We start from the raw sequence: 27,846 nt of genomic DNA on the forward strand, positions 1-27,846 counted from the left end.
GAGGGAGTGTCTGATAGAGGGGGAGAGAGGGAGAGAGGGAGAGTCTGATAGAAGACAGGAGGAGAGAGGGAGAGAGGGAGAGTCTGATAGAAGACAGGAGGAGAGAGGGATAGAGGAGGAGAGAGGGAGTGAGGGAGAGACTGATAGAAGACAGGAGGAGAGAGGGAGTGTCAGGGAGGAGAGAGGAGGAGAGAGGGAGAGAGGGAGTGTCTGATAGAAGACAGGAGGAGAGAGGGAGAGACTGATAGAAGACAGGAGGAGAGAGGGAGAGAGGGAGAGTCTGATAGAAGACAGGAGGAGAAAGGGAGAGAGGGAGAGTCTGATAGAAGACAGGAGGAGAAAGGGAGAGAGGGAGAGAGGGAGAGTCTGATAGAAGACAGGAGGAGAGAGGGAGAGAGGGAGAGTCTGATAGAAGACAGGAGGAGAGAGGGAGAGAGGGAGAGTCTGATAGAAGACAGGAGGAGAGAGGGAGAGTCTGATAGAAGACAGGAGGAGAGAGGGAGAGAGGGGGAGACTGATAGAAGACAGGAGGAGAGAGGGAGAGAGGGAGAGTCTGATAGAGGAGGAGAGAGGGAGAGAGGGAGTGTCTGATAGAGGTGGAGAGAGGGAGAGAGGGAGTGTCTGATAGAGGAGGAGAGAGGGAGAGAGGGAGTGTCTGATAGAAGACAGGAGGAGAGAGGGAGAGACTGATAGAAGACAGGAGGAGAGAGGGAGAGAGGGAGAGTCTGATAGAAGACAGGAGGAGAGAGAAAGAGAGGGGGAGTCTGATAGAAGACAGGAGGAGAAAGGGAGAGAGGGAGAGTCTGATAGAAGACAGGAGGAGAGAGGGAGAGTCTGATAGAAGACAGGAGGAGAGAGGGAGAGAGGGAGAGTCTGATAGAAGACAGGAGGAGAGAGGGAGAGAGGGAGAGTCTGATAGAGGAGGAGAGAGGGAGAGAGGGAGAGTCTGATAGAGGAGGAGAGAGGGAGAGAGGGAGAGACTGATAGAAGACAGGAGGAGAGAGGGAGAGAGGGAGAGTCTGATAGAAGACAGGAGGAGAGAGGGAGAGAGGGAGAGACTGATAGAAGACAGTTGGAGAGAGGGAGAGAGGGAGTGTCTGATAGAGGGGGAGAGAGGGAGAGAGGGAGAGTCTGATAGAAGACAGGAGGAGAGAGGGAGAGAGGGAGAGTCTGATAGAAGACAGGAGGAGAGAGGGATAGAGGAGGAGAGAGGGAGTGAGGGAGAGACTGATAGAAGACAGGAGGAGAGAAGGAGTGTCAGGGAGGAGAGAGGAGGAGACAGGGAGGGAGGGAGTGTCAGGGAGGAGAGAGGAGGAGAGAGGGAGAGAGGGAGTGTCAGGGAGGAGAGAGGAGGAGAGAGGGAGGGAATGTCAGGGAGGAGAGTGGAGGAGAGAGGGAGAGAGGCAGTTCCACAGGCAGACGATAGAAGCGGATTGATCTCTCTCGCTCTTGCGCTGTAGTCGGTCCTGTCTACCGGGAGCTGCTCGAGCGTTTCCTGATTTTTTTTCCACTCGAACCACCGCTATTTCCCCGTTAGAGCTCGAGGCTTGTACCGTTTTCGTTAGTTTTGGGAAGGAGGGTTTTATTAAATCGCGTGTCGTCTGTCTGGGAACATCGGCTAAACCTAGGGGCTACAGCTCATCTGGATCAGAACCTCACGACCAGAAGCACCAGGTCTCCGGTAAAACGGTAAGAAATAAATCCCCGATAGGTGTAATGGAAACATTGTTTTATATATTGTACAAATTCATGAAAACAAAAAGCATCTTTATAAAACAGACCGGAGGACAGCAGCTGCATCACGGTAACGGCTCTCTTGGCTTTTTATCTCGACGTTAAAAAATTAAAATCTGTTATCTTCTCTGTATAAAAACCTGGGTTAGGGTTAGGGATTTAACGTTGTGTTCTCAAAACCGGGGGATTTACCAGAACTGAACGACAGAAACGACGGGTTTTTCCTTCCGTGAAACGGCGGCTTGTGATGATGAGCGCGGAGACCGGGGTGAACAGAGAATCAGTGACGTCTATAATAATCATTTCAACACAATCATAGACTTATATAAATATATAACCACATTTTAAATCAGTGTCTATATGTATATATGATCCTATCTGAGCTATATAATAATATAATATAAATCAGTAATATATAATAATATAATATATATCTGTAATATAATAATATATATAATATATCTGTTACTGTTGCTCAGCTAAATGACCTAAATAAAGGCACATGACCCAGTTTCATCATAACAGGACCACATACAATGAATATAGAGTCCAGGTCTGTTTGATGACTCTGGGAAGACTGACCACTGAGAATCTCTGACTCTGATCTCTCCTGTTGGTTTCTGTGGACAAAACATGAGATTACATCTCCTCATCCAGGGAGTACACACACACACACACACACTACACACACACTACACACACTACACACACACTACACACACACACACACACACACACACACTACACACACACACACACACACACACACACACACACACACACACACACACACACACATATCTACGTTCTGGTAGCAGAGTGTAGACTGTATAGATATGTCTGGTAGCAGAGTGTAGTCTGTATAGATATGTCTGGTAGCAGCGTGTAGACTGTATAGATATGTCTGGTAGCAGAGTGTAGACTGTATAGATATGTCTGGTAGCAGAGTGTAGACTGTATAGATATGACTGGTAGCAGAGTGTAGACTGGTAGCAGAGTGTAGACTGTATAGATATGACTGGTAGCAGAGTGTAGACTGGTAGCAGAGTGTAGACTGTATAGATATGTCTGGTAGCAGAGTGTAGACTGTATAGATATGTCTGGTAGCAGAGTGTAGACTGTATAGATATGACTGGTAGCAGAGTGTAGACTGGTAGCAGAGTGTAGACTGGTAGCAGAGTGTAGACTGTATAGATATGTCTGGTAGCAGAGTGTAGACTGGTAGCAGAGTGTAGACTGTATAGATATGTCTGGTAGCAGAGTGTAGACTGGTAGCAAAGTGTAGTCTGTATAGATATGTCTGGTAGCAGAGTGTAGTCTGTATAGATATGTCTGTTAGCAGAGTGTAGACTGTATATTTATGTCTGGTAGCAGAGTGTAGACTGGTAGCAGAGTGTAGACTGTATAGATATGTCTGGTAGCAGAGTGTAGACTGGTAGCAGAGTGTAGACTGTATAGATATGTCTGGTAGCAGAGTGTAGACTGGTAGCAGACTGTAGTCTGTATAGATATGTCTGGTAGCAGAGTGTAGTCTGTATAGATATGTCTGGTAGCAGAGTGTAGAGTGTATAGATATGTCTGGAAGCAGAGTGTTGTCTGGTAGCAGAGTGTAGACTGTATAGATATGTCTGGTAGCAGAGTGTAGTCTGTATAGATATGTCAGGTAGCAGAGTGTAGACTGTATAGATATGTCTGGTAGCAGAGTGTAGACTGTATAGATATGTCTGGTAGCAGAGTGTAGACTGTATAGATATGTCTGGTAGCAGAGTGTAGACTGTATAGATATGTCTGGTAGCAGAGTGTAGACTGTATAGATATGACTGGTAGCAGAGTGTAGACTGTATAGATATGACTGGTAGCAGAGTGTAGACTGTATAGATATGTCTGGTAGCAGAGTGTAGACTGTATAGATATGTCAGGTAGCAGAGTGTAGACTGTATAGATATGTCTGGTAGCAGAGTGTAGACTGTATAGATATGTCTGGTAGCAGAGTGTAGACTGGTAGCAGAGTGTAGTCTGTATAGATATGTCTGGTAGCAGAGTGTAGACTGTATAGATATGTCTGGTAGCAGAGTGTAGACTGGTAGCAGAGTGTAGTCTGTATAGATATGTCTGGTAGCAGAGTGTAGACTGTATAGATATGTCTGGTAGCAGAGTGTAGACTGTATAGATATGTCTGGTAGCAGAGTGTAGACTGTATAGATATGTCTGGTAGCAGAGTGTAGACTGTATAGATATGACTGGTAGCAGAGTGTAGACTGTATAGATATGTCTGGTAGCAGAGTGTAGACTGGTAGCAGAGTGTAGTCTGTATAGATATGTCTGGTAGCAGAGTGTAGACTGTATAGATATGTCTGGTAGCAGAGTGTAGACTGGTAGCAGAGTGTAGTCTGTATAGATATGTCTGGTAGCAGAGTGTAGACTGTATAGATATGTCTGGTAGCAGTGTGTAGACTGTATAGATATGTCTGGTAGCAGTGTGGAGACTGTATAGATATGTCTGGTAGCAGAGTGTAGACTGTATAGATATGTCTGGTAGCAGAGTGTAGACTGTATAGATATGTCTGGTAGCAGAGTGTAGACTGTATAGATATGACTGGTAGCAGAGTGTAGACTGTATAGATATGTCTGGTAGCAGAGTGTAGACTGTATAGATATGTCTGGTAGCAGAGTGTAGACTGTATAGATATGTCTGGTAGCAGAGTGTAGACTGTATAGATATGACTGGTAGCAGAGTGTAGTCTGTATAGATATGTCTGGTAGCAGAGTGTAGACTGTATAGATATGTCTGGTAGCAGAGTGTAGACTGTATAGATATGTCTGGTAGCAGAGTGTAGACTGTATAGATATGTCTGGTAGCAGAGTGTAGACTGTATAGATATGTCAGGTAGCAGAGTGTAGACTGTATAGATATGTCAGGTAGCAGAGTGTAGTCTGTATATATATGTCTGGTAGCAGAGTGTAGACTGTATAGATATGTCTGGTAGCAGAGTGTAGACTGGTAGCAGAGTGTAGTCTGTATAGATATGTCTGGTAGCAGAGTGTAGATTGTATAGATATGTCTGGTAGCAGGGTGTAGACTGTATAGATATGTCTGGTAGCAGAGTGTAGACTGTATAGATATGTCTGGTAGCAGAGTGTAGACTGTATAGATATGTCTGGTAGCAGAGTGTAGACTGTATAGATATGTCTGGTAGCAGAGTGTAGACTGTATAGATATGACTGGTAGCAGAGTGTAGACTGTATAGATATGTCTGGTAGCAGAGTGTAGACTGTATAGATATGTCTGGTAGCAGAGTGTAGACTGTATAGATATGTCTGGTAGCAGAGTGTAGACTGTATAGATATGTCTGGTAGCAGAGTGTAGACTGTATAGATATGTCTGGTAGCAGAGTGTAGACTGTATAGATATGTCTGGTAGCAGAGTGTAGACTGTATAGATATGTCTGGTAGCAGAGTGTAGACTGTATAGATATGTCAGGTAGCAGAGTGTAGAATGTATAGATATGTCAGGTAGCAGATTTTAGTCTGTATATATATGTCTGGTAGCAGAGTGTAGACTGTATAGATATGTCTGGTAGCAGAGTGTAGACTGGTAGCAGAGAGTAGTCTGTATAGATATGTTTGGTAGCAGAGTGTAGTGTGTATAGATATGTCTGGTAGCAGAGTGTAGACTGTATAGATATGACTGGTAGCAGAGTGTAGACTGTATAGATATGTCTGGTAGCAGAGTGTAGACTGTATAGATATGTCTGGTAGCAGAGTGTAGTCTGTATAGATATGTCAGGTAGCAGAGTGTAGACTGTATAGATATGTCTGGTAGCAGAGTGTAGAATGTATAGATATGTCTGGTAGCAGAGTGTAGAATGTATAGATATGACTGGTAGCAGAGTGTAGACTGGTAGCAGAGTGTAGACTGTATAGATATGTCTGGTAGCAGAGTGTAGACTGTATAGATATGACTGGTAGCAGAGTGTAGACTGGTAGCAGAGTGTAGACTGGTAGCAGAGTGTAGACTGTATAGATATGTCTGGTAGCAGAGTGTAGACTGTATAGATATGTCTGGTAGCAGAGTGTAGACTGTATAGATATGACTGGTAGCAGAGTGTAGACTGTATAGATATGACTGGTAGCAGAGTGTAGACTGGTAGCAGAGTGTAGACTGTATAGATATGTCTGGTAGCAGAGTGTAGACTGGTAGCAGAGTGTAGACTGGTAGCAGAGTGTAGACTGTATATTTTTGTCTGGTAGCAGAGTGTAGACTGGTAGCAGAGTGTAGACTGTATAGATATGTCTGGTAGCAGAGTGAAGACTGTATAGATATGTCTGGTAGCAGAGTGTAGTCTGGATAGATATTTCAGGTAGCAGAGTGTAGTCTGTATATATATGTCTGGTAGCAGAGTGTAGACTTTATAGATATGTCTGGTAGCAGAGTGTAGACTGTATAGATATGACTGGTAGCAGAGTGTAGACTGGTAACAGAGTGTAGTCTGTATATATATATGTCTGGTAGCAGAGTGTAGACTGTATAGATATGTCTGGTAGCAGAGTGTAGACTGTCTAGATATGTCTGGTAGCAGAGTGTAACCTGTATAGATATGTCTGGTAGCAGAGTGTAGACTGTAGATATATGTCTGGTAGCAGAGTGTAGTCTGTATAGATATGTCAGGTAGCAGAGTGTAGTCTGTATATATATGTCTGGTAGCAGAGTGTAGACTGTATAGATATGTCTGGTAGCAGAGTGTAGACTGTCTAGATATGTCTGGTAGAAGAGTGTAGACTGTATATATATGTCTGGTAGCAGACTGTAGACTGTATAGATATGACTGGTAGCAGAGTGTAGAATGTATAGATATGTCTGGTAGCAGAGTGTAGACTGTATAGATATGTCTGGTAGCAGAGTGTAGACTGTATAGATATGTCTGGTAGCAGAGTGTAGACTGTATAGATATGTCTGGTAGCAGAGTGTAGACTGTATAGATATGTCTGGTAGCAGAGTGTAGACTGTATAGATATGTCTGGTAGCAGAGTGTAGTCTGTATAGATATGTCAGGTAGCAGAGTGTAGTCTGTATATATATGTCTGGTAGCAGAGTGTAGTCTGTATATATATGTCTGGTAGCAGAGTGTAGACTGTATAGATATGTCTGGTAGCAGAGTGTAGACTGTATAGATATGTCTGGTAGCAGAGTGTAGACTGTATAGATATGACTGGTAGCAGAGTGTAGTCTGTATAGATATGTCTGGTAGCAGAGTGTAGACTGTATAGATATGTCTGGTAGCAGAGTGTAGACTGGTAGCAGAGTGTAGACTGTATAGATATGACTGGTAGCAAGGTGTAGTCTGTATAGATAAGTCTGGTAGCAAAGTGTAGACTGGTAGCAGAGTGTAGACTGTATAGATATGTCTGGTAGCAGAGTGTAGACTGGTAGCAGAGTGTAGACTGTATAGATATGTCTGGTAGCAGAGTGTAGTCTGTATAGATATGTCTGGTAGCAGAGTGTAGACTGGTAGCAGAGTGTAGTCTGTATAGATATGTCTGGTAGCAGAGTGTAGACTGTATAGATATGTCTGGTAGCAGAGTGTAGACTGTATAGATATGACTGGTAGCAGAGTGTAGTCTGTATAGATATGTCTGGTAGCAGAGTGTAGACTGTATAGATATGTCTGGTAGCAGAGTGTAGACTGGTAGCAGAGTGTAGACTGTATAGATATGACTGGTAGCAAGGTGTAGTCTGTATAGATAAGTCTGGTAGCAAAGTGTAGACTGGTAGCAGAGTGTAGACTGTATAGATATGTCTGGTAGCAGAGTGTAGACTGGTAGCAGAGTGTAGACTGTATAGATATGTCTGGTAGCAGAGTGTAGTCTGTATAGATATGTCTGGTAGCAGAGTGTAGACTGGTAGCAGAGTGTAGTCTGTATAGATATGTCTGGTTGCAGAGTGTAGACAGTATAGATATGTCTGGTAGCAGATTGTAGTCTGTATAGATATGTCTGGTAGCAGAGTGTAGACTGGTAGCAGAGTGTAGACTGTATAGATATGTCTGGTAGCAGAGTATAGACTGGTAGCAGAGTGTAGTCTGTATAGATATGTCTGGTAGCAGGGTGTAGACTGTATAGATATGTCTGGTAGGAGAGTGTAGACTGGTAGCAGAGTGTAGACTGTATAGATATGACTGGTAGCAGAGTGTAGACTGTATAGATATGTCTGGTAGCAGAGTGTAGACTGTATAGATATGTCTGGTTGCAGAGTGTAGACTGGTAGCAGAGTTCAGTCTGTATAGATATGTCTGGTAGCAGAGTGTAGTCTGTATAGATATGTCTGGTAGCAGAGTGTAGTGTGTATAGATATGTCTGATAGCAGAGTGTAGTCTGTATAGATATGTCTGGTAGTAGAGTGTAGTCTGTATAGATATGTCTGGTAGCAGAGTGTAGACTAGTAGCAGAGTGTAGTCTGTATAGATATGTCTGGTTGCAGAGTGTAGACAGTATAGTTATGTCTGGTAGCAGATTGTAGTCTGTATAGATATGTCTGGTAGCAGAGTGTAGACTGGTAGCAGAGTGTAGACTGTATAGATATGTCTGGTAGCGGAGTGTAGACTGTATAGATATGTCTGGTAGCAGAGTGTAGACTGTATAGATATGTCTGGTAGCAGAGTGTAGACTGTATAGATATGTCTGGTAGCAGAGTGTAGACTGTATAGATATGTCTGGTAGCAGAGTGTAGACTTTATAGATATGTCTGGTAGCAGAGTGTAGACTTTATAGATATGTCTGGTAGCAGAGTGTAGACTGCATAGATATGACTGGTAGCAGAGTGTAGACTGGTAACAGAGTGTAGATTGTATAGATATGTCTGGTAGCAGAGAGTAGACTGTATAGATATGTCTGGTAGCAGAGTGTAGACTGTATAGATATGTCTGGTAGCAGAGTGTTGTCTGGTAGCAGAGTGTAGACTGTATAGATATGTCTGGTAGCAGAGTGTAGACTGTATAGATATGTCTGGTAGCAGAGTGTAGCCTGTATAGATATGTCTGGTAGCAGAGTGTAGACTGTAGAGATATGTCTGGTAGCAGAGTGTAGACTGTATAGATATGACTGGTAGCAGAGTGTAGTGTGTATAGATATGTCTGGTAGCAGAGTGAAGTCTGTATAGATATGGCTGGTAGCAGAGTGTAGACTGTATAGATATGTCTGGTAGGAGAGTGTAGACTGTATAGATATGACTGGTAGCAGAGTGTAGACTGGTAACAGAGTGTAGACTGTATAGATATGTCTGGTAGCAGACTGTAGACTGTATAGATATGACTGGTAGCAGAGTGTAGACTGGTAACAGAGTGTAGTCTGTATATATATGTCTGGTAGCAGAGTGTAGACTGTATAGATATGTCTGGTAGCAGAGTGTAGACTGTCTAGATATGTCTGCTGGAAGAGTGTAGACTGTATAGATATGTCTGGTAGCAGAGTGTAGACTGTATAGATATGAATGGTAGCAGAGTGTAGTCTGTATAGATATGTCTGGTAGCAGAGTGTAGACTGGTAGCAGAGTGTAGACTGTATAGATATGTCTGGTAGCAGAGTGTAGACTGTATAGATATGACTGGTAGCAGAGTGTAGACTGGTAACAGAGTGTAGTCTGTATATATATGTCTGGTAGCAGAGTGTAGACTGTATAGATATGTCTGGTAGCAGAGTGGAGACTGTCTAGATATGTCTGGTAGCAGAGTGTAGTCTGTATAGATATGTCTGATAGCAGAGTGTAGTCTGTATAGATATGTCTGGTAGTAGAGTGTAGTCTGTATAGATATGTCTGGTAGCAGAGTGTAGACTAGTAGCAGAGTGTAGTCTGTATAGATATGTCTGGTTGCAGAGTGTAGACAGTATAGATATGTCTGGTAGCAGATTGTAGTCTGTATAGATATGTCTGGTAGCAGAGTGTAGACTGGTAGCAGAGTGTAGACTGTATAGATATGTCTGGTAGCGGAGTGTAGACTGTATAGATATGTCTGGTAGCAGAGTGTAGACTGTATAGATATGTCTGGTAGCAGAGTGTAGACTGTATAGATATGTCTGGTAGCAGAGTGTAGACTGTATAGATATGTCTGGTAGCAGAGTGTAGACTTTATAGATATGTCTGGTAGCAGAGTGTAGACTTTATAGATATGTCTGGTAGCAGAGTGTAGACTGCATAGATATGACTGGTAGCAGAGTGTAGACTGGTAACAGAGTGTAGATTGTATAGATATGTCTGGTAGCAGAGAGTAGACTGTATAGATATGTCTGGTAGCAGAGTGTAGACTGTATAGATATGTCTGGTAGCAGAGTGTTGTCTGGTAGCAGAGTGTAGACTGTATAGATATGTCTGGTAGCAGAGTGTAGACTGTATAGATATGTCTGGTAGCAGAGTGTAGCCTGTATAGATATGTCTGGTAGCAGAGTGTAGACTGTAGAGATATGTCTGGTAGCAGAGTGTAGACTGTATAGATATGACTGGTAGCAGAGTGTAGTGTGTATAGATATGTCTGGTAGCAGAGTGAAGTCTGTATAGATATGGCTGGTAGCAGAGTGTAGACTGTATAGATATGTCTGGTAGGAGAGTGCAGACTGTATAGATATGACTGGTAGCAGAGTGTAGACTGGTAACAGAGTGTAGACTGTATAGATATGTCTGGTAGCAGACTGTAGACTGTATAGATATGACTGGTAGCAGAGTGTAGACTGGTAACAGAGTGTAGTCTGTATATATATGTCTGGTAGCAGAGTGTAGACTGTATAGATATGTCTGGTAGCAGAGTGTAGACTGTCTAGATATGTCTGCTGGAAGAGTGTAGACTGTATAGATATGTCTGGTAGCAGAGTGTAGACTGTATAGATATGAATGGTAGCAGAGTGTAGTCTGTATAGATATGTCTGGTAGCAGAGTGTAGACTGGTAGCAGAGTGTAGACTGTATAGATATGTCTGGTAGCAGAGTGTAGACTGTATAGATATGTCTGGTAGCAGAGTGTAGACTGTATAGATATGTATGGTAGCAGAGTGTAGTCTGTATAGATATGTCTGGTAGCAGAGTGTAGTCTGTATAGATATGTCTGGTAGCAGAGTGTAGACTGTATAGATATGTATGGTAGCAGAGTGTAGTCTGTATAGATATGTCTGATAGCAGAGTGTAGTCTGTATAGATATGTCTGGTAGCAGAGTGTAGTCTGTATAGATATGTCTGGTAGCAGAGTGTAGACTAGTAGCAGAGTGTAGTCTGTATAGATATGTCTGGTTGCAGAGTGTAGAAAGTATAGATATGTCTGGTAGCAGATTGTAGTCTGTATAGATATGTCTGGTAGCAGAGTGTAGACTGGTAGCAGAGTGTAGACTGTATAGATATGTCTGGTAGCGGAGTGTAGACTGTATAGATATGTCTGGTAGCAGAGTGTAGACTTTATAGATATGTCTGGTAGCAGAGTGTAGACTTTATAGATATGTCTGGTAGCAGAGTGTAGACTGTATAGATATGTCTGGTAGCAGAGTGTTGTCTGGTAGCAGAGTGTAGACTGTATAGATATGTCTGGTAGCAGAGTGTAGACTGTATAGATATGTCTTGTAGCAGAGTGTAGCCTGTATAGATATGTCTGGTAGCAGAGTGTAGACTGTAGAGATATGTCTGGTAGCAGAGTGTAGACTGTCTAGATATGTCTGGTAGAAGAGTGTAGACTGTATAGATATGTCTGGTAGCAGACTGTAGACTGTATAGATATGACTGGTAGCAGAGTGTAGAATGCATAGATATGTCTGGTAGCAGAGTGTAGACTGTATAGATATGTCTGGTAGCAGAGTGTAGACTGTATAGATATGTCTGGTAGCAGAGTGTAGACTGTATAGATATGTCTGGTAGCAGAGTGTAACCTGTATAGATATGTCTGGTAGCAGAGTGTAGTCTGTATAGATATGTCTGATAGCAGAGTGTAGTCTGTATAGATATGTCTGTTAGCAGAGTGTAGTCTGTATAGATATGTCTGGTAGCAGAGTGTAGACTAGTAGCAGAGTGTAGTCTGTATAGATATGTCTGGTTGCAGAGTGTAGAAAGTATAGATATGTCTGGTAGCAGATTGTAGTCTGTATAGATATGTCTGGTAGCAGAGTGTAGACTGGTAGCAGAGTGTAGACTGTATAGATATGTCTGGTAGCGGAGTGTAGACTGTATAGATATGTCTGGTAGCAGAGTGTAGACTTTATAGATATGTCTGGTAGCAGAGTGTAGACTTTATAGATATGTCTGGTAGCAGAGTGTAGACTGTATAGATATGTCTGGTAGCAGAGTGTTGTCTGGTAGCAGAGTGTAGACTGTATAGATATGTCTGGTAGCAGAGTGTAGACTGTATAGATATGTCTTGTAGCAGAGTGTAGCCTGTATAGATATTTCTGGTAGCAGAGTGTAGACTGTATAGATATGTCTGGTAGCAGAGTGTAGACTGTATAGATATGTCTGGTAGCAGAGTGTAGCCTGTATAGATATGTCTGGTAGCAGAGTGTAGACTGTATAGATATGTCTGGTAGCAGAGTGTAGACTGTATAGATATGTCTGGTAGCAGAGTGTAGACTGTATAGATATGTCTGGTAGCAGAGTGTAACCTGTATAGATATGTCTGGTAGCAGAGTGTAGACTGTATAGATATGTCTGGTAGCAGAGTGTAGACTGTATAGATATGTCTGGTAGCAGAGTGTAGCCTGTATAGATATGTCTGGTAGCAGAGTGTAGACTGTAGAGATATGTCTGGTAGCAGAGTGTAGACTGTATAGATATGACTGGTAGCAGAGTGTAGTGTGTATAGATATGTCTGGTAGCAGAGTGAAGTCTGTATAGATATGGCTGGTAGCAGAGTGTAGACTGTATAGATATGTCTGGTAGGAGAGTGTAGACTGTATAGATATGACTGGTAGCAGAGTGTAGACTGGTAACAGAGTGTAGACTGTATAGATATGTCTGGTAGCAGACTGTAGACTGTATAGATATGACTGGTAGCAGAGTGTAGACTGGTAACAGAGTGTAGTCTGTATATATATGTCTGGTAGCAGAGTGTAGACTGTATAGATATGTCTGGTAGCAGAGTGTAGACTGTCTAGATATGTCTGCTGGAAGAGTGTAGACTGTATAGATATGTCTGGTAGCAGAGTGTAGTCTGTATAGATATGTCTGGTAGCAGAGTGTAGACTGGTAGCAGAGTGTAGACTGTATAGATATGTCTGGTAGCAGAGTGTAGACTGTATAGATATGACTGGTAGCAGAGTGTAGACTGGTAACAGAGTGTAGTCTGTATATATATGTCTGGTAGCAGAGTGTAGACTGTATAGATATGTCTGGTAGCAGAGTGGAGACTGTCTAGATATGTCTGGTAGAAGAGTGTAGACTGTATAGATATGACTGGTAGCAGAGTGTAGACTGTATAGATATGTCTGGTAGCAGAGTGTAGTCTGTATAGATATGTCTGATAGCAGAGTGTAGACTGTATAGATATGTATGGTAGCAGAGTGTAGTCTGTATAGATATGTCTGGTAGCAGAGTGTAGTCTGTATAGATATGTCTGGTAGCAGAGTGTAGACTGTATAGATATGTATGGTAGCAGAGTGTAGTCTGTATAGATATGTCTGATAGCAGAGTGTAGTCTGTATAGATATGTCTGGTAGCAGAGTGTAGTCTGTATAGATATGTCTGGTAGCAGAGTGTAGACTAGTAGCAGAGTGTAGTCTGTATAGATATGTCTGGTTGCAGAGTGTAGAAAGTATAGATATGTCTGGTAGCAGATTGTAGTCTGTATAGATATGTCTGGTAGCAGAGTGTAGACTGGTAGCAGAGTGTAGACTGTATAGATATGTCTGGTAGCGGAGTGTAGACTGTATAGATATGTCTGGTAGCAGAGTGTAGACTTTATAGATATGTCTGGTAGCAGAGTGTAGACTTTATAGATATGTCTGGTAGCAGAGTGTAGACTGTATAGATATGTCTGGTAGCAGAGTGTTGTCTGGTAGCAGAGTGTAGACTGTATAGATATGTCTGGTAGCAGAGTGTAGACTGTATAGATATGTCTTGTAGCAGAGTGTAGCCTGTATAGATATGTCTGGTAGCAGAGTGTAGACTGTAGAGATATGTCTGGTAGCAGAGTGTAGACTGTCTAGATATGTCTGGTAGAAGAGTGTAGACTGTATAGATATGTCTGGTAGCAGACTGTAGACTGTATAGATATGACTGGTAGCAGAGTGTAGAATGCATAGATATGTCTGGTAGCAGAGTGTAGACTGTATAGATATGTCTGGTAGCAGAGTGTAGACTGTATAGATATGTCTGGTAGCAGAGTGTAGACTGTATAGATATGTCTGGTAGCAGAGTGTAACCTGTATAGATATGTCTGGTAGCAGAGTGTAGTCTGTATAGATATGTCTGATAGCAGAGTGTAGTCTGTATAGATATGTCTGGTAGCAGAGTGTAGTCTGTATAGATATGTCTGGTAGCAGAGTGTAGACTAGTAGCAGAGTGTAGTCTGTATAGATATGTCTGGTTGCAGAGTGTAGAAAGTATAGATATGTCTGGTAGCAGATTGTAGTCTGTATAGATATGTCTGGTAGCAGAGTGTAGACTGGTAGCAGAGTGTAGACTGTATAGATATGTCTGGTAGCGGAGTGTAGACTGTATAGATATGTCTGGTAGCAGAGTGTAGACTTTATAGATATGTCTGGTAGCAGAGTGTAGACTTTATAGATATGTCTGGTAGCAGAGTGTAGACTGTATAGATATGTCTGGTAGCAGAGTGTTGTCTGGTAGCAGTGTGTAGACTGTATAGATATGTCTGGTAGCAGAGTGTAGACTGTATAGATATGTCTTGTAGCAGAGTGTAGCCTGTATAGATATTTCTGGTAGCAGAGTGTAGACTGTAGAGATATGTCTGGTAGCAGAGTGTAGACTGTCTAGATATGTCTGGTAGAAGAGTGTAGACTGTATAGATATGTCTGGTAGCAGACTGTAGACTGTATAGATATGACTGGTAGCAGAGTGTAGAATGTATAGATATGTCTGGTAGCAGAGTGTAGACTGTATAGATATGTCTGGTAGCAGAGTGTAGACTGTATAGATATGTCTGGTAGCAGAGTGTAGACTGTATAGATATGTCTGGTAGCAGAGTGTAACCTGTATAGATATGTCTGGTAGCAGAGTGTAGACTGTATAGATATGTCTGGTAGCAGAGTGTAGACTGTATAGATATGTCTGGTAGCAGAGTGTAGACTGTATAGATATGTGTGGTAGCAGAGTGTAGACTGTATAGATATGTCTGGTAGCAGAGTGTAGTCTGTATAGATATGTCAGGTAGCAGAGTGTAGACTGTATAGATATGTCTGGTAGCAGAGTGTTGTCTGGTAGCAGAGTGTAGACTGTATAGATATGTCTGGTAGCAGAGTGTAGACTGTATAGATATGTCTGGTAGCAGAGTGTAGACTGTATAGATATGACTGGTAGCAGAGTGTAGTCTGTATAGATATGTCTGGTAGCAGAGTGTAGACTGTATAGATATGTCTGGTAGCAGAGTGTAGACTGGTAGCAGAGTGTAGACTGTATAGATATGACTGGTAGCAAGGTGTAGTCTGTATAGATAAGTCTGGTAGCAAAGTGTAGACTGGTAGCAGAGTGTAGACTGTATAGATATGTCTGGTAGCAGAGTGTAGACTGTATAGATATGTCTGGTAGCAGAGTGTAGACTGTATAGATATGACTGGTAGCAGAGTGTAGTCTGTATAGATATGTCTGGTAGCAGAGTGTAGACTGTATAGATATGTCTGGTAGCAGAGTGTAGACTGGTAGCAGAGTGTAGACTGTATAGATATGACTGGTAGCAAGGTGTAGTCTGTATAGATAAGTCTGGTAGCAAAGTGTAGACTGGTAGCAGAGTGTAGACTGTATAGATATGTCTGGTAGCAGAGTGTAGACTGGTAGCAGAGTGTAGACTGTATAGATATGTCTGGTAGCAGAGTGTAGTCTGTATAGATATGTCTGGTAGCAGAGTGTAGACTGGTAGCAGAGTGTAGTCTGTATAGATATGTCTGGTTGCAGAGTGTAGACAGTATAGATATGTCTGGTAGCAGATTGTAGTCTGTATAGATATGTCTGGTAGCAGAGTGTAGACTGGTAGCAGAGTGTAGACTGTATAGATATGTCTGGTAGCAGAGTATAGACTGGTAGCAGAGTGTAGTCTGTATAGATATGTCTGGTAGCAGGGTGTAGACTGTATAGATATGTCTGGTAGGAGAGTGTAGACTGGTAGCAGAGTGTAGACTGTATAGATATGACTGGTAGCAGAGTGTAGACTGTATAGATATGTCTGGTAGCAGAGTGTAGACTGTATAGATATGTCTGGTTGCAGAGTGTAGACTGGTAGCAGAGTTCAGTCTGTATAGATATGTCTGGTAGCAGAGTGTAGTCTGTATAGATATGTCTGGTAGCAGAGTGTAGTCTGTATAGATATGTCTGATAGCAGAGTGTAGTCTGTATAGATATGTCTGGTAGTAGAGTGTAGTCTGTATAGATATGTCTGGTAGCAGAGTGTAGACTAGTAGCAGAGTGTAGTCTGTATAGATATGTCTGGTTGCAGAGTGTAGACAGTATAGATATGTCTGGTAGCAGATTGTAGACTGGTAGCAGAGTGTAGACTGTATAGATATGTCTGGTAGCGGAGTGTAGACTGTATAGATATGTCTGGTAGCAGAGTGTAGACTGTATAGATATGTCTGGTAGCAGAGTGTAGACTGTATAGATATGTCTGGTAGCAGAGTGTAGACTGTATAGATATGTCTGGTAGCAGAGTGTAGACTTTATAGATATGTCTGGTAGCAGAGTGTAGACTTTATAGATATGTCTGGTAGCAGAGTGTAGACTGCATAGATATGACTGGTAGCAGAGTGTAGACTGGTAACAGAGTGTAGATTGTATAGATATGTCTGGTAGCAGAGAGTAGACTGTATAGATATGTCTGGTAGCAGAGTGTAGACTGTATAGATATGTCTGGTAGCAGAGTGTTGTCTGGTAGCAGAGTGTAGACTGTATAGATATGTCTGGTAGCAGAGTGTAGACTGTATAGATATGTCTGGTAGCAGAGTGTAGCCTGTATAGATATGTCTGGTAGCAGAGTGTAGACTGTAGAGATATGTCTGGTAGCAGAGTGTAGACTGTATAGATATGACTGGTAGCAGAGTGTAGTGTGTATAGATATGTCTGGTAGCAGAGTGAAGTCTGTATAGATATGGCTGGTAGCAGAGTGTAGACTGTATAGATATGTCTGGTAGGAGAGTGTAGACTGTATAGATATGACTGGTAGCAGAGTGTAGACTGGTAACAGAGTGTAGACTGTATAGATATGTCTGGTAGCAGACTGTAGACTGTATAGATATGACTGGTAGCAGAGTGTAGACTGGTAACAGAGTGTAGTCTGTATATATATGTCTGGTAGCAGAGTGTAGACTGTATAGATATGTCTGGTAGCAGAGTGTAGACTGTCTAGATATGTCTGCTGGAAGAGTGTAGACTGTATAGATATGTCTGGTAGCAGAGTGTAGACTGTATAGATATGAATGGTAGCAGAGTATAGTCTGTATAGATATGTCTGGTAGCAGAGTGTAGACTGGTAGCAGAGTGTAGACTGTATAGATATGTCTGGTAGCAGAGTGTAGACTGTATAGATATGACTGGTAGCAGAGTGTAGACTGGTAACAGAGTGTAGTCTGTATATATATGTCTGGTAGCAGAGTGTAGACTGTATAGATATGTCTGGTAGCAGAGTGGAGACTGTCTAGATATGTCTGGTAGAAGAGTGTAGACTGTATAGATATGACTGGTAGCAGAGTGTAGACTGTATAGATATGTCTGGTAGCAGAGTGTAGTCTGTATAGATATGTCTGATAGCAGAGTGTAGACTGTATAGATATGTATGGTAGCAGAGTGTAGTCTGTATAGATATGTCTGGTAGCAGAGTGTAGTCTGTATAGATATGTCTGGTAGCAGAGTGTAGACTGTATAGATATGTATGGTAGCAGAGTGTAGTCTGTATAGATATGTCTGATAGCAGAGTGTAGTCTGTATAGATATGTCTGGTAGCAGAGTGTAGTCTGTATAGATATGTCTGGTAGCAGAGTGTAGACTAGTAGCAGAGTGTAGTCTGTATAGATATGTCTGGTTGCAGAGTGTAGAAAGTATAGATATGTCTGGTAGCAGATTGTAGTCTGTATAGATATGTCTGGTAGCAGAGTGTAGACTGGTAGCAGAGTGTAGACTGTATAGATATGTCTGGTAGCGGAGTGTAGACTGTATAGATATGTCTGGTAGCAGAGTGTAGACTTTATAGATATGTCTGGTAGCAGAGTGTAGTCTGGTAGCAGAGTGTAGACTGTATAGATATGTCTGGTAGCAGAGTGTAGACTGTATAGATATGTCTGGTAGCAGAGTGTAGACTGTATAGATATGACTGGTAGCAGAGTGTAGTCTGTATAGATATGTCTGGTAGCAGAGTGTAGACTGTATAGATATGTCTGGTAGCAGAGTGTAGACTGGTAGCAGAGTGTAGACTGTATAGATATGACTGGTAGCAAGGTGTAGTCTGTATAGATAAGTCTGGTAGCAAAGTGTAGACTGGTAGCAGAGTGTAGACTGTATAGATATGTCTGGTAGCAGAGTGTAGACTGTATAGATATGTCTGGTAGCAGAGTGTAGACTGTATAGATATGACTGGTAGCAGAGTGTAGTCTGTATAGATATGTCTGGTAGCAGAGTGTAGACTGTATAGATATGTCTGGTAGCAGAGTGTAGACTGGTAGCAGAGTGTAGACTGTATAGATATGACTGGTAGCAAGGTGTAGTCTGTATAGATAAGTCTGGTAGCAAAGTGTAGACTGGTAGCAGAGTGTAGACTGTATAGATATGTCTGGTAGCAGAGTGTAGACTGGTAGCAGAGTGTAGACTGTATAGATATGTCTGGTAGCAGAGTGTAGTCTGTATAGATATGTCTGGTAGCAGAGTGTAGACTGGTAGCAGAGTGTAGTCTGTATAGATATGTCTGGTTGCAGAGTGTAGACAGTATAGATATGTCTGGTAGCAGATTGTAGTCTGTATAGATATGTCTGGTAGCAGAGTGTAGACTGGTAGCAGAGTGTAGACTGTATAGATATGTCTGGTAGCAGAGTATAGACTGGTAGCAGAGTGTAGTCTGTATAGATATGTCTGGTAGCAGGGTGTAGACTGTATAGATATGTCTGGTAGGAGAGTGTAGACTGGTAGCAGAGTGTAGACTGTATAGATATGACTGGTAGCAGAGTGTAGACTGTATAGATATGTCTGGTAGCAGAGTGTAGACTGTATAGATATGTCTGGTTGCAGAGTGTAGACTGGTAGCAGAGTTCAGTCTGTATAGATATGTCTGGTAGCAGAGTGTAGTCTGTATAGATATGTCTGGTAGCAGAGTGTAGTCTGTATAGATATGTCTGATAGCAGAGTGTAGTCTGTATAGATATGTCTGGTAGTAGAGTGTAGTCTGTATAGATATGTCTGGTAGCAGAGTGTAGACTAGTAGCAGAGTGTAGTCTGTATAGATATGTCTGGTTGCAGAGTGTAGACAGTATAGATATGTCTGGTAGCAGATTGTAGACTGGTAGCAGAGTGTAGACTGTATAGATATGTCTGGTAGCGGAGTGTAGACTGTATAGATATGTCTGGTAGCAGAGTGTAGACTGTATAGATATGTCTGGTAGCAGAGTGTAGACTGTATAGATATGTCTGGTAGCAGAGTGTAGACTGTATAGATATGTCTGGTAGCAGAGTGTAGACTTTATAGATATGTCTGGTAGCAGAGTGTAGACTTTATAGATATGTCTGGTAGCAGAGTGTAGACTGCATAGATATGACTGGTAGCAGAGTGTAGACTGGTAACAGAGTGTAGATTGTATAGATATGTCTGGTAGCAGAGAGTAGACTGTATAGATATGTCTGGTAGCAGAGTGTAGACTGTATAGATATGTCTGGTAGCAGAGTGTTGTCTGGTAGCAGAGTGTAGACTGTATAGATATGTCTGGTAGCAGAGTGTAGACTGTATAGATATGTCTGGTAGCAGAGTGTAGCCTGTATAGATATGTCTGGTAGCAGAGTGTAGACTGTAGAGATATGTCTGGTAGCAGAGTGTAGACTGTATAGATATGACTGGTAGCAGAGTGTAGTGTGTATAGATATGTCTGGTAGCAGAGTGAAGTCTGTATAGATATGGCTGGTAGCAGAGTGTAGACTGTATAGATATGTCTGGTAGGAGAGTGTAGACTGTATAGATATGACTGGTAGCAGAGTGTAGACTGGTAACAGAGTGTAGACTGTATAGATATGTCTGGTAGCAGACTGTAGACTGTATAGATATGACTGGTAGCAGAGTGTAGACTGGTAACAGAGTGTAGTCTGTATATATATGTCTGGTAGCAGAGTGTAGACTGTATAGATATGTCTGGTAGCAGAGTGTAGACTGTCTAGATATGTCTGCTGGAAGAGTGTAGACTGTATAGATATGTCTGGTAGCAGAGTGTAGACTGTATAGATATGAATGGTAGCAGAGTATAGTCTGTATAGATATGTCTGGTAGCAGAGTGTAGACTGGTAGCAGAGTGTAGACTGTATAGATATGTCTGGTAGCAGAGTGTAGACTGTATAGATATGACTGGTAGCAGAGTGTAGACTGGTAACAGAGTGTAGTCTGTATATATATGTCTGGTAGCAGAGTGTAGACTGTATAGATATGTCTGGTAGCAGAGTGGAGACTGTCTAGATATGTCTGGTAGAAGAGTGTAGACTGTATAGATATGACTGGTAGCAGAGTGTAGACTGTATAGATATGTCTGGTAGCAGAGTGTAGTCTGTATAGATATGTCTGATAGCAGAGTGTAGACTGTATAGATATGTATGGTAGCAGAGTGTAGTCTGTATAGATATGTCTGGTAGCAGAGTGTAGTCTGTATAGATATGTCTGGTAGCAGAGTGTAGACTGTATAGATATGTATGGTAGCAGAGTGTAGTCTGTATAGATATGTCTGATAGCAGAGTGTAGTCTGTATAGATATGTCTGGTAGCAGAGTGTAGTCTGTATAGATATGTCTGGTAGCAGAGTGTAGACTAGTAGCAGAGTGTAGTCTGTATAGATATGTCTGGTTGCAGAGTGTAGAAAGTATAGATATGTCTGGTAGCAGATTGTAGTCTGTATAGATATGTCTGGTAGCAGAGTGTAGACTGGTAGCAGAGTGTAGACTGTATAGATATGTCTGGTAGCGGAGTGTAGACTGTATAGATATGTCTGGTAGCAGAGTGTAGACTTTATAGATATGTCTGGTAGCAGAGTGTAGACTTTATAGATATGTCTGGTAGCAGAGTGTAGACTGTATAGATATGTCTGGTAGCAGAGTGTTGTCTGGTAGCAGAGTGTAGACTGTATAGATATGTCTGGTAGCAGAGTGTAGACTGTATAGATATGTCTTGTAGCAGAGTGTAGCCTGTATAGATATGTCTGGTAGCAGAGTGTAGACTGTAGAGATATGTCTGGTAGCAGAGTGTAGACTGTCTAGATATGTCTGGTAGAAGAGTGTAGACTGTATAGATATGTCTGGTAGCAGACTGTAGACTGTATAGATATGACTGGTAGCAGAGTGTAGAATGTATAGATATGTCTGGTAGCAGAGTGTAGACTGTATAGATATGTCTGGTAGCAGAGTGTAGACTGTATAGATATGTCTGGTAGCAGAGTGTAGACTGTATAGATATGTCTGGTAGCAGAGTGTAACCTGTATAGATATGTCTGGTAGCAGAGTGTAGTCTGTATAGATATGTCTGATAGCAGAGTGTAGTCTGTATAGATATGTCTGGTAGCAGAGTGTAGTCTGTATAGATATGTCTGGTAGCAGAGTGTAGACTAGTAGCAGAGTGTAGTCTGTATAGATATGTCTGGTTGCAGAGTGTAGAAAGTATAGATATGTCTGGTAGCAGATTGTAGTCTGTATAGATATGTCTGGTAGCAGAGTGTAGACTGGTAGCAGAGTGTAGACTGTATAGATATGTCTGGTTGCAGAGTGTAGACTTTATAGATATGTCTGGTAGCAGAGTGTAGACTTTATAGATATGTCTGGTAGCAGAGTGTAGACTGTATAGATATGTCTGGTAGCAGAGTGTTGTCTGGTAGCAGAGTGTAGACTGTATAGATATGTCTGGTAGCAGAGTGTAGACTGTATAGATATGTCTTGTAGCAGAGTGTAGCCTGTATAGATATTTCTGGTAGCAGAGTGTAGACTGTAGAGATATGTCTGGTAGCAGAGTGTAGACTGTCTAGATATGTCTGGTAGAAGAGTGTAGACTGTATAGATATGTCTGGTAGCAGACTGTAGACTGTATAGATATGACTGGTAGCAGAGTGTAGAATGTATAGATATGTCTGGTAGCAGAGTGTAGACTGTATAGATATGTCTGGTAGCAGAGTGTAGACTGTATAGATATGTCTGGTAGCAGAGTGTAGACTGTATAGATATGTCTGGTAGCAGAGTGTAGACTGTATAGATATGTCTGGTAGCAGAGTGTAGACTGTATAGATATGTCTGGTAGCAGAGTGTAGACTGTATAGATATGTCTGGTAGCAGAGTGTAGACTGTATAGATATGTCTGGTAGCAGAGTGTAGACTGTATAGATATGTCTGGTAGCAGAGTGTAGTCTGTATAGATATGTCAGGTAGCAGAGTGTAGACTCTATAGATATGTCTGGTAGCAGAGTGTTGTCTGGTAGCAGAGTGTAGACTGTATAGATATGTCTGGTAGCAGAGTGTAGACTGTATAGATATGTCTGGTAGCAGAGTGTAGACTGTATAGATATGACTGGTAGCAGAGTGTAGTCTGTATAGATATGTCTGGTAGCAGAGTGTAGACTGTATAGATATGTCTGGTAGCAGAGTGTAGACTGGTAGCAGAGTGTAGACTGTATAGATATGACTGGTAGCAAGGTGTAGTCTGTATAGATAAGTCTGGTAGCAAAGTGTAGACTGGTAGCAGAGTGTAGACTGTATAGATATGTCTGGTAGCAGAGTGTAGACTGGTAGCAGAGTGTAGACTGTATAGATATGTCTGGTAGCAGAGTGTAGCCTGTATAGATATGTCTGGTAGCAGAGTGTAGACTGTAGAGATATGTCTGGTAGCAGAGTGTAGACTGTATAGATATGACTGGTAGCAGAGTGTAGTGTGTATAGATATGTCTGGTAGGAGAGTGTAGACTGTATAGATATGACTGGTAGCAGAGTGTAGACTGGTAACAGAGTGTAGACTGTATAGATATGTCTGGTAGCAGACTGTAGACTGTATAGATATGACTGGTAGCAGAGTGTAGACTGGTAACAGAGTGTAGTCTGTATATATATGTCTGGTAGCAGAGTGTAGACTGTATAGATATGTCTGGTAGCAGAGTGTAGACTGTCTAGATATGTCTGCTGGAAGAGTGTAGACTGTATAGATATGTCTGGTAGCAGAGTGTAGACTGTATAGATATGAATGGTAGCAGAGTGTAGACTGTATAGATATGTCTGGTAGCAGAGTGTAGTCTGTATAGATATGTCTGGTAGAAGACTGTAGACTGTATAGATATGACTGGTAGCAGAGTGTAGACTGGTAACAGAGTGTAGTCTGTATATATATGTCTGGTAGCAGAGTGTAGACTGTATAGATATGTCTGGTAGCAGAGTGTAGACTGTCTAGATATGTCTGCTGGAAGAGTGTAGACTGTATAGATATGTCTGGTAGCAGAGTGTAGACTGTATAGATATGAATGGTAGCAGAGTGTAGTCTGTATAGATATGTCTGGTAGCAGAGTGTAGACTGGTAGCAGAGTGTAGACTGTATAGATATGTCTGGTAGCAGAGTGAAGACTGTATAGATATGTCTGGTAGCAGAGTGTAGTCTGGATAGATATTTCAGGTAGCAGAGTGTAGTCTGTATATATATGTCTGGTAGCAGAGTGTAGACTTTATAGATATGTCTGGTAGCAGAGTGTAGACTGTATAGATATGTCTGGTAGCAGAGTGTAGACTGTATAGATATGACTGGTAGCAGAGTGTAGACTGGTAACAGAGTGTAGTCTGTATATATATGTCTGGTAGCAGAGTGTAGACTGTATAGATATGTCTGGTAGCAGAGTGTAGACTGTCTAGATATGTCTGGTAGAAGAGTGTAGACTGTATAGATATGACTGGTAGCAGAGTGTAGACTGTATAGATATGTCTGGTAGCAGAGTGTAGTCTGTATAGATATGTCTGATAGCAGAGTGTAGACTGTATAGATATGTATGGTAGCAGAGTGTAGTCTGTATAGATATGTCTGGTAGCAGAGTGTAGTCTGTATAGATATGTCTGGTAGCAGAGTGTAGACTGTATAGATATGTATGGTAGCAGAGTGTAGTCTGTATAGATATGTCTGATAGCAGAGTGTAGTCTGTATAGATATGTCTGGTAGCAGAGTGTAGTCTGTATAGATATGTCTGGTAGCAGAGTGTAGACTAGTAGCAGAGTGTAGTCTGTATAGATATGTCTGGTTGCAGAGTGTAGAAAGTATAGATATGTCTGGTAGCAGATTGTAGTCTGTATAGATATGTCTGGTAGCAGAGTGTAGACTGGTAGCAGAGTGTAGACTGTATAGATATGTCTGGTAGCGGAGTGTAGACTGTATAGATATGTCTGGTAGCAGAGTGTAGACTGTATAGATATGTCTGGTAGCAGAGTGTAGACTGTATAGATATGTCTGGTAGCAGAGTGTAGACTGTATAGATATGTCTGGTAGCAGATTGTAGACTTTATAGATATGTCTGGTAGCAGAGTGTAGACTTTATAGATATGTCTGGTAGCAGAGTGTAGACTGTATAGATATGTCTGGTAGCAGAGTGTTGTCTGGTAGCAGAGTGTAGACTGTATAGATATGTCTGGTAGCAGAGTGTAGACTGTATAGATATGTCTGGTAGCAGAGTGTAGCCTGTATAGATATGTCTGGTAGCAGAGTGTAGACTGTAGAGATATGTCTGGTAGCAGAGTGTAGACTGTATAGATATGACTGGTAGCAGAGTGTAGTGTGTATAGATATGTCTGGTAGCAGAGTGAAGTCTGTATAGATATGTCTGGTAGCAGAGTGTAGACTGAATAGATATGTCTGGTAGGAGAGTGTAGACTGTATAGATATGACTGGTAGCAGAGTGTAGACTGGTAACAGAGTGTAGACTGTATAGATATGTCTGGTAGCAGAGTGTAGACTGTATAGATATGACTGGTAGCAGAGTGTAGACTGGTAACAGAGTGTAGTCTGTATATATATGTCTGGTAGCAGAGTGTAGACTGTATAGATATGTCTGGTAGCAGAGTGTAGACTGTCTAGATATGTCTGGTAGAAGAGTGTAGACTGTATAGATATGTCTGGTAGCAGAGTGTAGACTGTATAGATATGAATGGTAGCAGAGTGTAGTCTGTATAGATATGTCTGGTAGCAGAGTGTAGACTGGTAGCAGAGTGTAGACTGTATAGATATGTCTGGTAGCAGAGTGTAGACTGTATAGATATGTCTGGTAGCAGAGTGTAGTCTGGATAGATATTTCAGGTAGCAGAGTGTAGTCTGTATATATATGTCTGGTAGCAGAGTGTAGACTTTATAGATATGTCTGGTAGCAGAGTGTAGACTGTATAGATATGTCTGGTAGCAGAGTGTAGACTGTATAGATATGACTGGTAGCAGAGTGTAGACTGGTAACAGAGTGTAGTCTGTATATATATGTCTGGTAGCAGAGTGTAGACTGTATAGATATGTCTGGTAGCAGAGTGTAGACTGTCTAGATATGTCTGGTAGAAGAGTGTAGACTGTATAGATATGACTGGTAGCAGAGTGTAGACTGTATAGATATGTCTGGTAGCAGAGTGTAGACTGTATAGATATGTCTGGTTGCAGACTGTAGACTGGTAGCAGAGTTTAGTCTGTATAGATATGTCTGGTAGCAGAGTGTAGTCTGTATTGATATGTCTGGTAGCAGAGTGTAGACTGTATAGATATGTATGGTAGCAGAGTGTAGTCTGTATAGATATGTCTGATAGCAGAGTGTAGTCTGTATAGATATGTCTGGTAGCAGAGTGTAGTCTGTATAGATATGTCTGGTAGCAGAGTGTAGACTAGTAGCAGAGTGTAGTCTGTATAGATATGTCTGGTTGCAGAGTGTAGACAGTATAGATATGTCTGGTAGCAGATTGTAGTCTGTATAGATATGTCTGGTAGCAGAGTGTAGACTGGTAGCAGAGTGTAGACTGTATAGATATGTCTGGTAGCGGAGTGTAGACTGTATAGATATGTCTGGTAGCAGAGTGTAGACTGTATAGATATGTCTGGTAGCAGAGTGTAGACTGTATAGATATGTCTGGTAGCAGAGTGTAGACTGTATAGATATGTCTGCTAGCAGAGTGTAGACTTTATAGATATGTCTGGTAGCAGAGTGTAGACTTTATAGATATGTCTGGTAGCAGAGTGTAGACTGTATAGATATGTCTGGTAGCAGAGTGTTGTCTGGTAGCAGAGTGTAGACTGTATAGATATGTCTGGTAGCAGAGTGTAGACTGTATAGATATGTCTGGTAGCAGAGTGTAGCCTGTATAGATATGTCTGGTAGCAGAGTGTAGACTGTATAGATATGTCTGGTAGGAGAGTGTAGACTGTATAGATATGACTGGTAGCAGAGTGTAGACTGGTAACAGAGTGTAGTCTGGATAGATATTTCAGGTAGCAGAGTGTAGTCTGTATATATATGTCTGGTAGCAGAGTGTAGACTTTATAGATATGTCTGGTAGCAGAGTGTAGACTGTATAGATATGTCTGGTAGCAGAGTGTAGACTGTATAGATATGACTGGTAGCAGAGTGTAGACTGGTAACAGAGTGTAGTCTGTATATATATGTCTGGTAGCAGAGTGTAGACTGTATAGATATGTCTGGTAGCAGAGTGTAGACTGTCTAGATATGTCTGGTAGAAGAGTGTAGACTGTATAGATATGTCTGGTAGCAGAGTGTAGACTGTATAGATATGACTGGTAGCAGAGTGTAGTCTGTATAGATATGTCTGGTAGCAGAGTGTAGACTGGTAGCAGAGTGTAGACTGTATAGATATGACTGGTAGCAGAGTGTAGACTGGTAACAGAGTTTAGATTGTATAGATATGTCTGGTAGCAGAGTGTAGACTGTATAGATATGTCTGGTAGCAGAGTGTAGACTGTATAGATATGTCTGGTAGCAGAGTGTAGACTGTATAGATATGTCTGGTAGCAGAGTGTAGACTGTATAGATATGTCTGGTAGCAGAGTGTAGACTGTATAGATATGTCTGGTAGCAGAGTGTAGACTGTATAGATATGACTGGTAGCAGAGTGTAGACTGGTAACAGAGTGTAGACTGTATAGATATGTCTGGTAGCAGAGTGTAGACTGTATAGATATGTCTGGTAGCAAAGTGTAGTCTGGATAGATATGTCAGGTAGCAGAGTGTAGTCTGTATATATATATCTGGTAGCAGAGTGTAGACTTTATAGATATGTCTTGTAGCAGAGTGTAGACTGTATAGATATGTCTGGTAGCAGAGTGTAGACTGTATAGATATGACTGGTAGCAGAGTGTAGACTGGTAACAGAGTGTAGATTGTATAGATATGTCTGGTAGCAGAGAGTAGACTGTATAGATATGTCTGGTAGCAGAGTGTAGACTGTATAGATATGTCTGGTAGCAGAGTGTTGTCTGGTAGCAGAGTGTAGACTGTATAGATATGTCTGGTAGCAGAGTGTAGACTGTATAGATATGTCTGGTAGCAGAGTGTAGCCTGTATAGATATGTCTGGTAGCAGGGTGTAGACTGTAGAGATATGTCTGGTAGCAGAGTGTAGACTGTATAGATATGACTGGTAGCAGAGTGTAGTGTGTATAGATATGTCTGGTAGCAGAGTGAAGTCTGTATAGATATGTCTGGTAGCAGAGTGTAGACTGTATAGATATGAATGGTAGCAGAGTGTAGTCTGTATAGATAT

At 41.7% G+C, this 27,846-nt stretch overlaps 1 protein-coding gene across 1 annotated transcript in view; it reads left to right on the top strand.

The window, feature by feature from the left end:
• Positions 1 to 1,355: 1,355 nt before the first annotated feature.
• The window catches only part of LOC106593686 (guanine nucleotide-binding protein G(I)/G(S)/G(O) subunit gamma-13), a 75,724-nt gene continuing 49,233 nt past the window's right edge, over positions 1,356 to 27,846 (top strand). The window contains exon 1 of the mRNA XM_045712515.1: positions 1,356 to 1,689. The gene's annotated coding sequence lies outside the window, so the exon portion shown is untranslated. The remainder of the gene's footprint in view (positions 1,690 to 27,846) is intronic.

Source organism: Salmo salar, chromosome ssa02 (assembly GCF_905237065.1).
Source record: "Salmo salar chromosome ssa02, Ssal_v3.1, whole genome shotgun sequence".
In the NCBI taxonomy this organism is placed as follows: Eukaryota; Metazoa; Chordata; class Actinopteri; order Salmoniformes; family Salmonidae; genus Salmo; species Salmo salar.